The sequence below is a fragment of the Giraffa tippelskirchi genome, chromosome 6 (genome assembly GCF_054371585.1).
Source record: "Giraffa tippelskirchi isolate mGirTip1 chromosome 6, T2T-mGirTip1v1.2.pri, whole genome shotgun sequence".
NCBI lineage: Eukaryota > Metazoa > Chordata > Mammalia > Artiodactyla > Giraffidae > Giraffa > Giraffa tippelskirchi.
In genome coordinates, this window is record NC_137280.1 from 71,546,204 (window position 1) to 71,563,039 (window position 16,836).

A 16,836-nucleotide genomic window follows, 5' to 3' on the forward strand; every position below is an offset into this window, starting at 1 on the left:
GTGGGCAGAGGGAGAATTGGTGAGCTGGACACTGTGTGACTTATATTGCAGATTATAGTATCGATAGACATGGCAGCAAGCTGGCTCAGTGGGAGACGGAGGATGAAAGAAAGAGAAGTCACTCAGTCGTGTCCAAATCTTTGCGACCCCATAGACTGTAGCCTACCAGGCTCGCTCGTCCATTGGATTCTCCAGGCAAGAATACTGGAGTGGGTTGTCATTTCCTTCTCCAGAGGATCTTCCCAACCCAGGGATCGAATCCAGGTCTCCTGCATTGTAGGCAGACACTTTACAGTCTGAGCCACCAGGGAAGCCTTTGAACGCGCAGGAAATTGAGAGCAACTGCAGTAGAGCTGCAGCCAGCTGTGATGCACAAGTTGTATGTGCAGCGATTCATCATCTGAACTCAGGGACTCTGGGTAGGAAAAATTTTAAATGGTTCTCATCAGCATCCACAAATTGGTGTTGCTGTGGAGGTACGAGGGTTCAAGTCTAATACTCTGCTGTGATGGGGTCTAAAAGCCAGGAAGTGTACACCACATGTTCCTCCAGCTATTTGTTCTGCTCCCAGTAGTCAGGGAGATGAAAGTTGAATTGGTCTTGAAGGACACCCGCAGGATGTAACGTCTGATTCCACAGCCTCGGCTCATCCCAGAGACCTCTGAGCTCATCAGCTTCGTACAGAACGTTAGTGATGGTCTGCTAGTTTAAGCAATAGCAGTTTTCCCCACAAATCAAATTGACTCAAGTCTTCCTCATTTTGCCGGAGAGGGTTCAGGCACTGCAGAGTAATTTGCCCATCCATCTGCATCAAATGTTGCCTTACTAAAGAAAATCATTTCTTCTGTTGGACACAGGAAGTTCAAGGCTGATTGCAGACACGATCCGTCTGTGAATACAGCTTTCCTTTGTGTGCCCTGGTGATTGAAGAGTTTTATACATGGAACGTCACCATATGTGGAATCAAGGATGCATCTTTTATGCTGAAGCCTCAAAAAAATAAAGAGAAAAAAATGATAATATGGCTTTTGTGGCATATCCCTTTCCATGAGTTTCTCTAGTAATTTGTTACAAGAAATGGCATTTTTTTGCGTGTGAATCCACCCATAGCATCTACTCAGAAATCAGAAATTCATCCAATAGTAGCATTATTCAAGTCACTTTCACCACTGCCCTTTGTAATGTAACAGAGGCAGGGTCACCTTGTCATAAAGCATGCTCCTTCTGGATCCAGGTTCTTGGGGTTCAAATTTCCACTTCTCTGCTTACCAACTGAATGCTCCTTGGTAATTTACTTAAGCCCTCTATACCTCAGTGTCCACACCAATTAAAAGGGATCATAGTAGCATCCATCTGATATACTTGTTTGAAAATTAATTGCACAATATTTCTAAAGGTCAACAAATGTTAGCTGTAGCAGATTCATATCTGAACCACTAGGTGCTCTGTAGAGTCTCTGGTTGACTCAGCCTCAAATCTCTTATGTTCTCTGAAACCTTCCCTTACCCTGAGTGCGTGCTAAGTCACTTCAGTCATGTCCAACTCTGTGTGACCCTATGGACTGTAGCCCCCCTGGCTTCTCTCTCCATGGGATTCTCCAGGCAAGAAAGCTGAAGTGAGTTGCCACCCCCTCCTCCAGGGCATCTTCCCCATCCAGGGATCGAATTCTTGTCTCTTAAGTCTCCTGCATTGGCAGGTGAGTTATTTATCCCTAGCACCACCTGGGAAGCCCTTACCCTGACCTATTCTTACATCAGTCAAGAAAATAGGTCAAATTAATCCTTGACTCTACCAAAGAATATATCTACTAAAGTTCTTAAAACAATGATGATTAAGATGATTCTAACAATGACATTGCAACAACTGGGCTGGAAATTCTGTGAAAGCAACCACATCTTTCTTGGGTGATTATGTGCTCTGTATTAATTACTTGACCTACATCATATGTAATCCCTCTCCAAACGCTATACAACGGGAGTTAATAATTATTCACATTTTATGAAAGCAAAAAGTAAGGATCGTAGATAGCCTTTAGGTGACTAGCTGCACATCCCATCCCTGGTAAGTGCCAGGACCTGAATGTGAACAAGTCCGGTGGACTCTGGTACCTGCGATCTTAATCTAGTTACTTCTGACTCTCATCTATCCCCCTGTGCTGCACTCATGAATTTAAAACACTATCTCCCTATAGAGAGTGATGTAGAAGCTGTATTCTTTCTCCTTTCTCCTGTACCCTTGTGCAAAACCCAGCTCTTTTTTAAGATGTTTAGAATGTGAACAATGACCTGAACACTGCTTATGGCTAGCATTCCTTGACTTGCTCAATTTTACCCAATTGTGGAATGACTAAATGTCATGTGACGTTTCATTTCTATCCATTGTCATCATCCTAACCCTTTCTTTTAACTCAAATCTGGTCAGATTTGGGCTCTGCTGAAAACTCATTGGCTCCTCATTTTTCTTGGGGTACAGACCCCGAGCCCTGCAGGATCCACCCCTGCTGACCCTTCAGTAGCACATGACAGGATGTTCCCTCTTCTTCTCCATACTTCACCTACTCTTTGGTTACTGGGTTGTTTTTTTTTTTTTTTTCAAAAATGAACCTTGATGTGTCAAATTATAAAGACTCTAATATAAGACTCCTCTGCCTGAGCTTTCCTTCCTTTCCTATTTGCACAGTTTATCCCATATATCTCAAGTCAGTCAACATTTCTTAGTGGGAGACTTTCTGAAACTCCCTGATTACATTGACCACTACTTTGTATATCTTCATGAGGGCAAGGACCAGGTCTTTTAATATCTAATAACCATTATAGAACATGAAAATGATTCATTTTGACTACAAATATTAACATGCATAAAAGGTCTTCAGTTCACTATCATTAAAAACCAGTTATGCTTTCACTATATCACAGAAGTTGGGATGTCATGATTTCACACACACACACACACACACACACACACACTCACATCCACACATGTATACATGAACACACACCTACTAGGATATTTCCAAAATAATAGAAATTTTTTCTAACGTATTTCTCTCTCTAAGCAGTTTTCAGTCAACTTACTGCAAAATTGAAGTCAGGAAGATCACGGGACCACCTGGGAATCAGCATCCTAGCGTGTCCTAGTGGGTGATATGTTTTGCCCTTTAGCATTTCCCACCATATGACCCCAGGCTTTCCTGGTGGCTCAGCAGTAAAGAATATGCCTCCTGCCAATGCACGAGACACAGGTTCAATCACTGGGTCAGGAAGATCTTCTGGAAATGGAAATGGCAACCACTCCAGTCCTCTTGCCTGGGCAGTCTCATGAACAGAGGAGCCTGGCAGGCTAAGTCAATAGTAGTAAAGAGTAGTAAAGAGTTGGACTCGACTTAGCAACTGAACAACAACTGTATGACCCCATTGTGTCTATTTAACCTCATCAAAGCCATGCTTTCAACCCATTACAAAATGCCCCACTCCGCCCCACTTCTGACATACTTGGCTGGTGCCCTGTTCTTCTTCACTCCCAAATCGCATGTTTCTCTGGAGTTTTGATGACTCCATTCTCTGCCTCGATGTCCTCCCTTTCTTTCTAGTTATCCCATTAACAGTGCCATTTAAAGAGCATAGAATTGGAGTCAGACAGGGTTCAAATGGGAATGTCACTGCTGGTTGTGGAAGAATGCTGACAGTGCCTGGAGATGAGGACTGAGTGCTCATCACTCCTCTACTGTCCTCCGTTATTCAGGAACCAGAGCTGAGACCAGCTTCTCCAGGAAGCCTTTTCTGATTGCACCCATCCAGACAGACTCTCCCCTTCACATCCTACCACTACACTCTGTCTACACAGTGCATTCCTAGTCTCGGTCTCTGGGATGGTTGACTATTTCACATGTGTCTGTCTGGTCCTTCAAATAGATTGCTTACACCAAAAGACAGAAAACTTGTCTCATGCTAACCTCTTTATTCTCATCCAGAGAACCTATTAATATGTTATGTGAATATTATAGCAGCTTAACTTATACAGAAAGAAATTTATATCATCCAGCATATATCAGCTGTTGAGTATTGTATGTGGGGTATTAAGTATACCATTCCATTAATCTCTGTGATAAAGATATTAGCCTCTCTGGATAACTGACTTCAGCTTACTAACTAAGCACACAGTCATTTTGGTAATAAACAGCTTTGGCTTAAAGGAAGTATCCATATGGGGGAAAAGATTCTGTTAATGTATTCACTTTAATTCTATCATGGCATGATTACATTAACACACCTAAATCACTTTATTATTGTTTATGCAGGCGTAAATGTATTTGACACAATTTTTAATGATGGGAACATATTCAAGATATAATATTAATTGAAAATAGAAGGATAAAATATGTAGTGTGGTCTCAGTTCTGTATAATGTAAAATTATAAATTATATACTAGAAGGAAAGTCATTAAATATTAACAGAGACTGACTCTAAATGTGATTTTCAATTTGATTTTTAAATATTTTTACATTCATTAGCATTATTTTCAATCCATAAAACAAATGCCTATTACTTTTATAATCAGAAGATTTCAGAATTTGTATTACATAGATATGAGATCCAGACATTACAAACTTATATTACAAATTCTTAATAAAATACAATAATCTATATGTAAATTAGAAATATACTTATTCATTATTTAAATTTTTTTAATTAAAAGTTTTTACTGAGTGTCTATTACATGCTAGTGGTGCATGTGTGCGTGCTAAGTCGCTTCAGTTGTGTCTGGCTCTTTGCGACCCCATGGACTGTAGCCCACCAGGCTCCTCTGCGCATGGGATTTCCCAGGCAAGAATACTGGAATGGGTTGCAGTTCCCTTCTCTAGGGGATTTTCCCAACCCAGGGGTCGAACCCATGTCTCCTGCAGCTCCTGCCTTGCATGCACAATCTTTACCACTGAGCCACCAGGGAAGCCCACTAGTGGTGTATAGTGCTGTTTAATTGGTATGAAGGAAATGATAGCAAAAATTTACCTTGTTGATGCCTCAAGTGTCTACCCTTAAACCAATGGCTAAAAAGAACAAGTCAAGTTCAATTATGAAAACATATGAAAGTGAGTCAATGCAGGATAGTAGTCAGAAGTCTCCAGAGAAACAGGACCAACAGCATGTATCTATAAAGAGCTCTAATACAGGTACTGACTCACATAGTCATGGAGGCTGAGAAGTTACACCATCTGCTCTTTGCAAACTGGAGACCCAGGAAAGTCGGAGGTGTAGTTTGTAGTCTTGAGAACTAGAAAGCCGACGGTGTAGATTCCAGCCTTAGTCTGCAGGTCTGAGACCCAGGACAGCTTTGAATAGAGGAAGTCTGATGCCAAGTCAAATAAAGAGAGAATCCTTCTTCCCTCCACCTTTTTGCTCTGTTCATACCCTCGGCAGATTAGGAGATGCCCACCAGCACCGGGGAGGGCCATCTGCTCTACTCTTTCCACACATTTAAATGAACACCACACCCCAAAACACCTTCATTTATGCACCCAGAGTTAATGTCCTACCAAAAATCTGGGCATTCCATAGCCCACTCATAGAAAATTAACCATTACATGTAGTAAACACAAGCTGATAATGAGAGTCACACAATTTTTCCAAGAGTACGATAAACGAAATGAAAGGTACAGGATGATACACATTATGTGAGTAAATAAGAGAAAGTGTATGTGTGTGTGTGTGTGGTTGTATGCACATCTGTGTGTGCTGGTGTGTATTCTAGTGTGGCTGGTGGTTTACATGTTGGGGTCTGTGTTCACAATGTGTGTCGGCGTGTGCTTCTGTTGGCATGTGTACACAGGTTTAGCAGGAAATTTCAACTATAACTATAGTAATAGACAGGACACTTCAGGAAGGTAGATCCTGAGGAGGGGAACTGCACTGAAAACTTTCGAAATTAACTCGCCCCTGAGAGTTAAACCACATGTTTAATTTTTCTCTGATCATAGCATAGATAGTTAAGATCACTGACATACACACAAACACACACATGTATGCACACAGTGATTCTGAGATGAGCAAGATTTGACTAGTTCCCCCTTTTTATTAAGAAGTCTAAAAATAAAGAAGAGGAGTCATACAAATATCATCCATGGGAGAAGTTTCTCCGACTCAAGGATATGTCATTTGCTCTGTCAGATTTGACACTGCAACAAAATAACAGTAAAATCTGTCATTGTTTTAGCATTACAAAGACACTTTTTGTACTTATTTCTTTATATGTACATTACCTCATTTATTTTCACACAAATCTCCAGAGTATATGCTATTCTTATCCTGCTCCTAAGTAATGAATGGAAGCTTAACCTAGAGGTTTGTCAACTTCTCCTTAGACACACGTTAGCCTCCCTAAACTCAGCTTGTCCTGCTCACACCTCATTGAACATCTTGTTTCATTCTTTGTGCCTCAGCATCATCCCAGCAAAACTCTAAGAAATACAGTTGTTCATTCCCCACTCACATAATGTTCTACTGCTGCATCTATGTTACTAGCCGGGATTCTAAGGAAGGAAAAAAGTTATACAATAAAAAGAAATAAAAGGCTTGACTTAAGAAGTCTTTGTTTCAAGACACTATTCTGTCACCTACTGACTGTAAGTTCTCAAGCAGGTGGCAACGTTCTCTAAAATTTACTTCCACCAGACTGAAAATTGGTTTGGAATATAAACTGTGTACCAATGGTAAAATGGATTATCATCAAACAAATTCCCTCTGTCCATTCCCATGTCCATGAGAGTAGGCTGTGACCCTCTGCATTAGGTTTCTAGGGCTGCCACAAGGAAAGACCACAGACTGGGTGACTGAACAAATTTATCTTCTCACACATTTGGGGGCTGGAGGACCGTGATGAGGTGCTAGCAGGAGTGGTTTCTGGTGTGATGACCCTCCTTGGCCGGCAGACACCTGCCTTCTCACAGCATCCTCACATGACATCTTCACGTGTAAGGGCATACTCCAGGTGTCTCTTCTGCTTTTTGTAAGGACCTCAGTCTTATTGGATGAGGGCTCACCCTTATGACCTTATTCAGCCTTCAGTCAGTTCAGTCACTCAGTCGTGTCTGACTCTTTGCTACCCCATGAATCGAAGCACGCCAGACCTCCCTGTCCATCACCACCTCCCAGAGTTTATCCAAACCCATGTCCATTGAGTCGGTGATGCTATCCAACCATCTCATCCTCTGTCATCCCCTTCTCCTCCTGCCCCCAATCCTTCCCACCATTAGGTCTTTTCCAATGAGTCAACTCTGTGCATGAGGTGGCCAAAGTATTGGAGTTTCAGCTTCAATATCAGTCCTTCCAATGAACAACCAGGACTGATCTCCTTTAGGATGGACTGGTTGGATCTTCTTGCAGTCCAAGGGACTCTGAAGAGTCTTCTCCAACATCACAGTTCAAAATTCTTCAGCACTCAGCTTTCTTCACCATCCAACTCTCACATCCATACATGACTACTCGAAAAACCATAGCCTTGACTAGACAGACCTTTGTTGGCAAAGTAATGTCTCTGCTTTTAAATATGCTATCTAGGTTGGTCATAACCTTCCTTCCAAGGAGTAAGCATCTTTTAATTTCATGGCTGCAATCACCATCAGCAGTGATTTTGGAGTCCCCCAAAATAAAGTCTGACACTGTTTCCACTGTTTCCCCAACTACTATGTTCAACCTTAGTTACCCTCTTAATGGCCCTGTCTCCAAACACAGTCTCATTGAGGGGTAAAACTTCACCATATGGATTTGAGGGGAACACAGTTCAGCCCACTCATACCTACCTCCCAGCTGAGGTCAGATATGGCACATACAGCTACCTCATGGCGGGTGGAGCATATTTCCTCATCTCTCGATTGGGGCTCAGCTATGTGACCTGCTTTAAATGGGATATTAACAAGGTGATATAAACAGAGACTTAAGAGTTGCTCATATGTTAGATTAGAGCTTCTGAGGTTTTGCCATAGCATGAGAAGGACCTGCCCTAGCTATCTTTCTTGATCCAGAAGATTGAATAACCACAGGACAGAGGAATCCCCACCTGGCCCACCTCAGCCAAGCGTAGAGGACTCTGACACCCTGCAGAATTGTGAGTGTGGTGATCTGTGCTTTGTGCCGAGCTTGAGGATGGTTGACCAGGCAGCACTGTTGTGTGGCTAAACCACATGGCATCCATTCCTTATTCGCTCATCCATTAATTCAGCAACAACCTAAAATTCTGCCATGTTCTACTTAGACCAACAGCATCAGACAGGTTCAGAAAACTGGCCAAGTTCAGCCAGCTTGTAGATTATGGAAACATATTTGGGAGACTAACCTTGCCAGAGCTAATCACCAACCTGGAGTAGCTGCTCTCAACTCACTCAGAAAGAAAGAGATGTACTCATGCCTGATCAGGTAAAAGTGACAATTTACTCACTGAAAATAAAACCATGTATTAAAATTAAAAGAAATTAAAAGACACTTGCTCCTTGGAAGAAAAGCTATGACCAACCTAGACAGCATGTGAAAAAGCAGAGACGTTACTTTGCCGACAAAAGTCCATCTAGTCAAAGCTATGGTTTTTCCAGTAGTCATGTATGGATGTGAGAGTTGGACTGTAAAGAAGGCTGAGTGCTGAAGAATTGATGCTTTTCAACTGTGGTGTTGGAGAAGACTCTTGGGAGTCCCTTGCAGTGCAAGGAGATCAAACCAGTCAATCTTAAAAGAAATTGGTCCTGAATATTCACTGGAAGGACTGATGCTGAAGCTGAAGCTCCAATACTTTGGCCACCTTATGCAAAGAATCGACTCACTGGAAAAGACCCTGATGCTGGGAAAGATTGAAGGCAGGAGGAGAAGGGGATGACAGAGGATGAGATGGTTGGATGGCATCACCAACTCGATGGACATGAGTTTGAGTGACACCTGGGAGTTGGTGTTGGACAGGGCAGCCTGGTGTGCTGCAGTCCATGGAGTCTCAAAGAGTCGGACATGACTTAGCTACTGAAAAACAACAACAATAAATAAGGAAGGGTAAGATAAACAGGGACTGAGTAACTGAACTGAACTGAATCATTTGGTTAATGCAAAGAGCCTCTGATAGCAACCAGACATTCTAATCTTTAGATGGAATGGCATTCCTACTCCTGAGGATCTGAACAGGTTCTGAATTTATTCACTCATAATAAGGTAAATGGCATCACCTATCCAATGGACATGAACTTGGGCAAACTCCGGGAGATACTGAAGAACAGAGTGGCCTGGTGTGCTGCAGTCCATGGGGTTGCAAAGAGTCGGACATGACTTAGCTACTGAAAAACAACAAAAATAAATAAGGAAGGGTAAGATAAACAGGGTCCACTTTTTATTGAGGGTTCTGTGTCTCATAGGCAAGATGACTAAGTCAGTCTCAATATAAAAAATGAGGGGTCAGACTAAATGATCTCTGAAGTCTCTCTGGCTCTAAATTTCTAAACTCTAAATTCCTGGCTCTGGCAGGTCCCTACTGCTGAGTTAATAACCCTAGACTACATCCTTCAGGTATCTGTTTTTCATCAACATCTTGATAATCACAGGGAAAAAATTTCACTACCCATGAAGTTTTACACTGCTTAGAAGTCCACTCTATATCTGTGTGATGTCTCATGGTTTCCTAAGGATTTCCAGTGCATCATCTTCTTGTATACACAAAAATGCCCTGTGAAGTAGAACAAGCAGAATGTTTATCTCTATTCAGTGGTTGAGTAGACAATGTTTCTGAGTAGTTTGAAAATGGCCTGGCATTAGATAAAACGTTAAGGGCATTGTTGGAGCTTGAAATCAGATTTCTTAATGTAGTAGTATGTTTGTATGACCCTGCTTTGAAGGGAGCACATGTATGTTTGAAGTACTCAGAAACAGTTTCACTCTGTTTATTGTTCATTCACAGACTGACCCTTCATGAATTTATTCACACCTTCAAGGACGTATTTAAAGAATGCAAAACCCGCAGAATCTGTAGCCAGTTGTCAAAGGATTCTCTTAGGGCTGCTAGTATTTGCTGTATGTGGTGCCACCTCCCTCATCTGTGTAATCAGATTAATCACAGAAATTACCTTATAGCTGTACAGTTCAGTTCAGTTCAGTCACTCAGTCGTGTCTGACTCTTTGTGATCCCATGGACTGCAGCACACCAGGCCTCCTTGTCCATCACCAACTCCTGGAGTTTACCCAAACTTATGTCCATCGAGTCAGTGATGCCATCCAACCATCTCATCCTGTCGTCCCCTTCTCCTCCTGCCATCAATCTTTCCCAGCATCAGGGTCTTTTCTAATGAGTCAGCTCTCCACATCAGGTGGCCAAAGTACTGGAGTTTCAGCTTCAACATCAGTCCTTCCAATGAACACCCGGGACTGATTTCCTTTAGGATGGACTGGTTGGATCTCCTTGCAATCCAAGGGACTCTCAAGAGTCTTCTCCAACACCACAGTTCAAAAGCATCAATTCTTTGGCACCCAGCTTTCTTTATAGTCCAACTCTCACATCCATACATGACTACTGGAAAAACCATAGCTTTGACTAGATGGACCTTTGTTGGCAAAGTAATGTCTCTGCTTTTTAATATGCTGTCTAGGTTGGTCATAACTTTCCTTCCAAGGAGTAAGCATCTTTTCATTTCATGGCTGCAGTCACCATCTGCAGTGATTTTGAGTTATAGCTGTTAAGATCATGGAAAAGTTGCTAAGTGTCAAGGGTTCATGACAGTGCCTGCTCTGTAGTACATACCACACAATATTCTTGTCTTCCTGCACTATGTTTGCTTTGCACCAAAGAGAGAAGAGATAATAAAATGCATAATTTAGTTTATAGTTGGGAGTAGGGGAAGAAGAGAGTTGAGTGCTTCCATTTATAAATAGGGCTTCCCTGATAGCTGAGTTGGTAAAGAATCTGCCTGCAGTGCAAGAGATCCGGGTTCGATTCTTGAGTTGGGAAGATTTCCTGGAGAAGGAAAAGGCAACCCACTCCAGTATTCTTGCCTACAGAATCCCATGGACAGAGAAGCCTTGTCGGCTACAGTTCATGGGGTCACAAGAGTCGAACATGCCTTAGCAACTAAACCACTCTATTTATAAATAGCTTTGCCATATGCTGTGGTGATGGGGTTAGGTGCACTCTGAAAGTAGGTGACCTCTGTTCTGAAAGCTCTCTAGCAATTGTGACTTTTAAATTCGCTGCCTTTGAGTTAAGACAGTAGTTCCCTAGCTTCAGGGTGGGTTGATGTCTGTGATCACCTCCCAGGGGGACTCACTCTTCTGCTGCAGATAGGACATTCCTTAGCAGAGTCTCTCCCAGTGAGCAGCAGCTGTCTTGCTGGATGGAGCTTCAGTGGCAGGTCCACTGTTTTCAACTCTCCGGTGACCACAGTGATGAGTCAACCTTAGGATAAGGCATACTCCATGGGAGGCAGCAGGAAGAGAAGGAAAAAATTATATTCTTAATTGCATCTTTTTGGTCTGCTAAATTAATCTCAAGGCTTCCCAGGTGGTACAGTAGTAAAGAATCTACCTGCCAATGCAAGAGACAGAAGAGATGTGGGTACCATCCCTGGATCGGGAAAATCCCCCGGAGGAGGAAATGGCAACTCACTCCAGTATTCTAGCCTGGGAAATCCCATGGACAGAGGAACCTGGTGGGCTACAATCCGTGGGGTCTCAAAGAGTTGGACACAACTGAGAGACTTCACACACACACAAATTAATCTCCAACAAAGGTCAACTCTAATTCTGGCTTTTACAGTAAAGAGGTCAATGAATTTGGTAACTAACATCTACGGTTTAAGCTACTTGGAGGTGGGCTATGTCTTGCACCCAAATTTACTTGACCTAAAATAGAGTGTAACTTGGATATGTAAATTGGCAAAGTGGGTTTAGTGGGGTCAAGTGCAGAGCCCCATCCAGAGGTCACATCCCACTATCTCTGCCACCATCATCTCCCCCAATCCACATCTCTAGTCAGGACCTATGCGATCAATTTGTTTTACCTCACCCATCCTTCCTCTTCAGTTTTGGATTTATCTTTGAAACAGATGAGGACTGGCAGCTCTAATTTCTGGGTGTTTGTGACTTCAGCTTCATTTATCCCCATTCTCACCCTCCAGGTTACATTATAAAAACTGATATTTATTTTGCAATCCATTGTGTCTTCTTTCTACCCATTACTAGCATACCAGAGTCGCGTGCGCCTGTGTATGTGTGTGTGTGTGTGTGTGTGTGTGTGTGTTTGTGCTTAGTCGTTCAGTCGTGTCCCACTCTTTGAGACGCAATGGACTGTAGTGCACCAGGCTCCTCTGTCCACAGGATTTCCCAGTCAAGAATACTGGAGCAGGTTGCCATTTCCTTCTCCAAGGTCTCTTTCCACCCCAGGGATAGAACCCACGTCTCCTGTACTGCAGGCAGACTCTACTGTTGAGCCACCAGGGAAGCCCCTTCAATTATTATAATAATATGTAAATAGAACATGTAATGTTCTACTGTAGATGTAGAATATGTAGATTATTACATGTAGAATTACATGTAGAATATGTAAATTAGAACCTAATTTCCTTAAAAGAAGAAATGCAAAGTTAATGTTTCAACAACTATGACTAGTAAGAGAGTCAAATTCTGAAAAGGGTTTCTGCCCATCTAACTTCCAACATTTTTTTTCTTCTCCTTTGCTCTGAGTCTTCTGAGAATCTTAGGGATTTCCATGTTCAAGCCTTAATTTATTTGTTTCCTGTCTATTAAAATGTGTAAATAAATAATGACAAAAATCATAACAACTGGCTTGTCTATCCAGCTTGGCTATCCAGCCCTTTCTAACTTAAGCAGAAAAATTTGTATGCTTTCTGCATTAAGTTCTCATCTTTAAAATTATTCTCACATTTATTATTCTGTGAATTAAAATGTCTATTTTTAAAAATCTCATATTTATTCCTCTGTATCTTATCACTATCTGTTCCTGCCCGCCTGATTTTCCATGGTGACTTCAACTAATTTATTTCCATTTCCTCACAGCAAATGAAATTTCCTTAACCTTTCCCTGAGACATTACAAAGGATATTACTCACGGTGCTTAATTCCTTCCCATCTTTCTGTCAATTATATGCTCAGTGAGGTATTGTCCAAGGCTACAGAGAATTTTCCAGCTGATACCTAAACCGAGCTTCATCCAGGAGAAATAGAGCTCCCTGTGGTTTGCCTTATTTTCAAAATTACATCTACTACAATATTTATTTTATTGACTGTATATTTTACACTTTGGGTTTTACTCTTTTTAAAATCTTCTCCATTTTGATCTATGTCCCTGACTATTAATCGTAGGGGGTTTCTGGGTACAGACTATTTTAGTCTTTCTTGGAATACCATAGAGATAAGAATTCCCTGTTTATTGAATTCTTATTATCAACTAAGCAGAATATTGGTGATTTGGCGTTTATCATTATTTATTAGTAATGCAAATTGTGAATTATGTCTCCAGGTCAGACTTTGGTCTGAACTCTAGATTTCTCTATCTTGTTGCCTGCTTGGTTGTTCCACTTTGATGGCCAGTGCTAGCTCAAAATTATCATGTCCAAATTAAAATTGTTCTCTCGGCCTTGCTTTTACCACTTATTTCCTTATATTCATCTTTTCCAATATGCATGTTTACTCCATCTCCAAGTCTTGTTATAACTTTCATCAACGTGTGTCCAGAGCCTCATGAATTCTCACCACTTCCGCCCCTGGTTCAACCCAGAGGTCAGTCCTCAACCAAAGATTTGACCCCCAAACAGAATTTCATCTTTCCTCATGTCTGGAAATAATTGTGCAATTATGACATTATTTGTGTCACAGGTTTTCAGAACCCCATCTTGCCTGTAAGGAGACTGTGCATTCAACAAATATGTAGACAGATCTCCATCTTTGGCATTAACCACCTTATCAAGCAGCATTCTAGCAGGAAACAAGGTACCCCATGTAGTTCAAGTGAAATTGTTCAGATGGAATCATTCTTAGTACCCTTTGTAGAAGAATGAAGTCTTTCTTTCTGATCTGAGTAAACTACACATACCTTTTATTAAAAATTTTGTAGAGACTTTGTCTGAAAGCTGTTTCATAAAGGAATGCCTACCCTCCTTAAGATTCTCCCTTAACACAGTCTATTTTTTCTTTCTTGCAAACCTAAAATGAAAGTAAAATTTCAGTGTCTCCAAGGAAACAATTGCAACTTTATACTAGGTGGAGACAAAATATACATAAAGGAATTATAAAATCTTCTAAACTTTTATCCTCACAAATTGGGAAGCATGCATAAGAATAGATCCTAATTATAAAATATCAAAAGGGACAAAATCTAAGATTATATGAGATAACATTTGTATTGATATGAGTCTGCTTAACCAAAATTTAGAATCCAACGTGTTAGCCCAGATTAAGTGGAGGTCTATAATCAAAAAGGTTCTCATGCCAGAATTTTCCTGGCATGCTGTAGAGGAAGAAATTTTCTGAAGTGAATATTGAAATGAATGCTGAATGGGATTCTAGTCCATGATCGACTCAGTCACATCCTGAACATAGCCCTGGGAAGACCTACAGGAAATTCATTTCTAGGAGCTATTTAAAGATTTTTCTGTAGAGGAAAGCATCAGCATCTTGAAACCTGAAAATGATAGAGGGAAATTCTGCAAAGGGGTGGGGCTCTTTGATATCAGAGAGACTTGCAGGGTCTCATAGAAGCCGGGTACAGATGCTGCTGCTGGTGGAACATAAACACCCAACAGAAGGTCTTCCTGTTACTACACAAGACTTCAAGGATGGAGTGTCGCTCTTGATATTTCTAAGTGTCAGTGTTTAGACACAGGAATCTGTGATGGTGACTAACTGGTCCTGAATCCAAAGGAGTAGCATAGACTCACAGCCCACTACTTGAGCCATAGAAACCGCGTGTCTGATGAGTAGAAACCTAATTTGAGAAACTAAAGTGAGAATGTATGGCCTGACCTATAATTCCCACAGATAACTGTCACTGGACCAGAGACCCTTGAATTAAGAAGATATTACATTGGAATCAGTAGATACATTTGAAGATCTGTGTTCATGGCAGGTGTATGTAATCCTACCTGAAATGTGTACCGTGAGTCTTCCTCTGTGCTTTTCCCAGAAGTATCCAAAGCCATTTAACAAGATTATTGTATAATACAGAAAGGGGGTGATCCAGATCTTCTAGGGTTCTTAGCACGAGTCAGTCGGAACCCAAAGTGTGTCTGTATGTTAGAAGTGAGAGCTTATGCTGGTCAGGCAGTCCATGGCCTGAGTTTGTCATGCAGCGGGTCAGAGAACCCAGGAACCCATTCTGTGGTCATATCCCTGGCTCCTCAATGTGTGGTGGGAATGAAAGTCTTTCATCACTGGCAGCATCTCTATCTTGATTCCTTAACATGTTGAGTTAAAAGCTAAAACTGATTCTGAAGATGATGGAGGCTCTCGCAAACTTTATCAGGTGTTAGCAAGAATTGCAGGATGTGTTCCAGATTGGGCCTTTTTGTGAAAACAAACCAAACAGCTCTGGCAGCTGATATGCAGCCACTAATTGACTGATCAAATAATTAGTTTCTCATTTCCAATTAATATATGCAGTTGGGAGTAGTCCAGTTTCAATTGGCAAAGACAGCAATACCCTTGCACTGATGTTTTAGAATTATGTCAACTTAACGTGCTCTTTTTAGCATAATATGAAATATTAATTTCTCCTAGTATATCATACTGTTACATAACATAAAGGACATTTTTCATTGGATAGGAGAACATAGGAAAACTCTAGATGCTTTCATAGGAGATATTATGCCAGAAATATTTCAGTGATATTTATACATTAATGAAGCTTCTAGGGACCTAGCAGTCTGGATCAGATTCAGAAATACCCGCTGAAGTATGTTCCCTAGTGCCATCCACCATGGGAGAAAAAAAATGATAACCTTCATTAGGAATCTTTGGATTTTAGAGACAACTTGTAATACACGTGCATGCTGCTCTGATACATTTAGAGAATAATTCTTAAATTTGACAGTTTTTAAAAGTTAGTTTATTTAAATTTGTGTTAGAAAAATTGAGAATAAAGTGCAGAAAGTTCCCATATACCTCCCATCTCCCTCATATAGTTGCCTCTGTTATTGACCTCAGGATTCCCTGGTGACTCAGTGGTAAAAACTCACCTGCCAGTGCAGGAGACGCGGGAGACACAGGCTTGATCCCTGGGTCAGGAAGATCGCCTGAAGAAGTAAATGTCAACCCACTCCAGGACTCTTACCTATAAAGTCCCATGGACAGAGGAACCTTGTGGGCTACAGTCTATGAGGTCACAAAAGAGTCGCACACACCTGAATGACTGAGCATATTATTAATATCTTGTGTTAGTGTGGTGAAATTCTTAAAACTGATTAATATGATACATTATTTTTTCCTAAAATCTACAGTTTACATTAGGATTTATTCTTTGTATTGTAATGTTCTGTAAGTTTCGACAAATGCAGGTATCCACAATTACATCAATCAGAGAGTTTCATTGCTCTAAAAGTCCCCCATGTTCATCCGTGTTCATCCCTCTCTCCATCCAACAAGCCCTTGGCAGCCACTGATCATTTAAAAGATATTAATTAATTTGAGGTAAAATGCATATACAACTTATCTCTCAACCATTTTTAGGTGTGAAGTAGCATTAAGTATATTTATATTATTATGTAATCCATCTCCAGATTTCTTTTTCTTTTCATCTTGCAAAACTGAAAGTCTATACTCATTCAAAAAAAAAAAAAAAACAAACTCCACATTCCTCCTTTCTCCAAG

The 16,836-nt window shown here is 41.0% G+C and overlaps 1 long non-coding RNA gene across 1 annotated transcript; it reads right to left on the reverse strand.

Annotated features, from left to right (window-relative positions):
• Positions 1-9,341: 9,341 nt before the first annotated feature.
• On the reverse strand, positions 9,342-16,304 carry LOC145508914 (uncharacterized). The gene is made up of 4 exons (XR_014055684.1): positions 16,206-16,304; positions 11,283-11,426; positions 10,089-10,691; positions 9,342-9,691 (listed from the first exon to the last, which is right to left on the reverse strand). It is a non-coding gene; the product is annotated as an uncharacterized LOC145508914 (long non-coding RNA).
• Between the last annotated feature and the right edge of the window lie 532 nt (positions 16,305-16,836).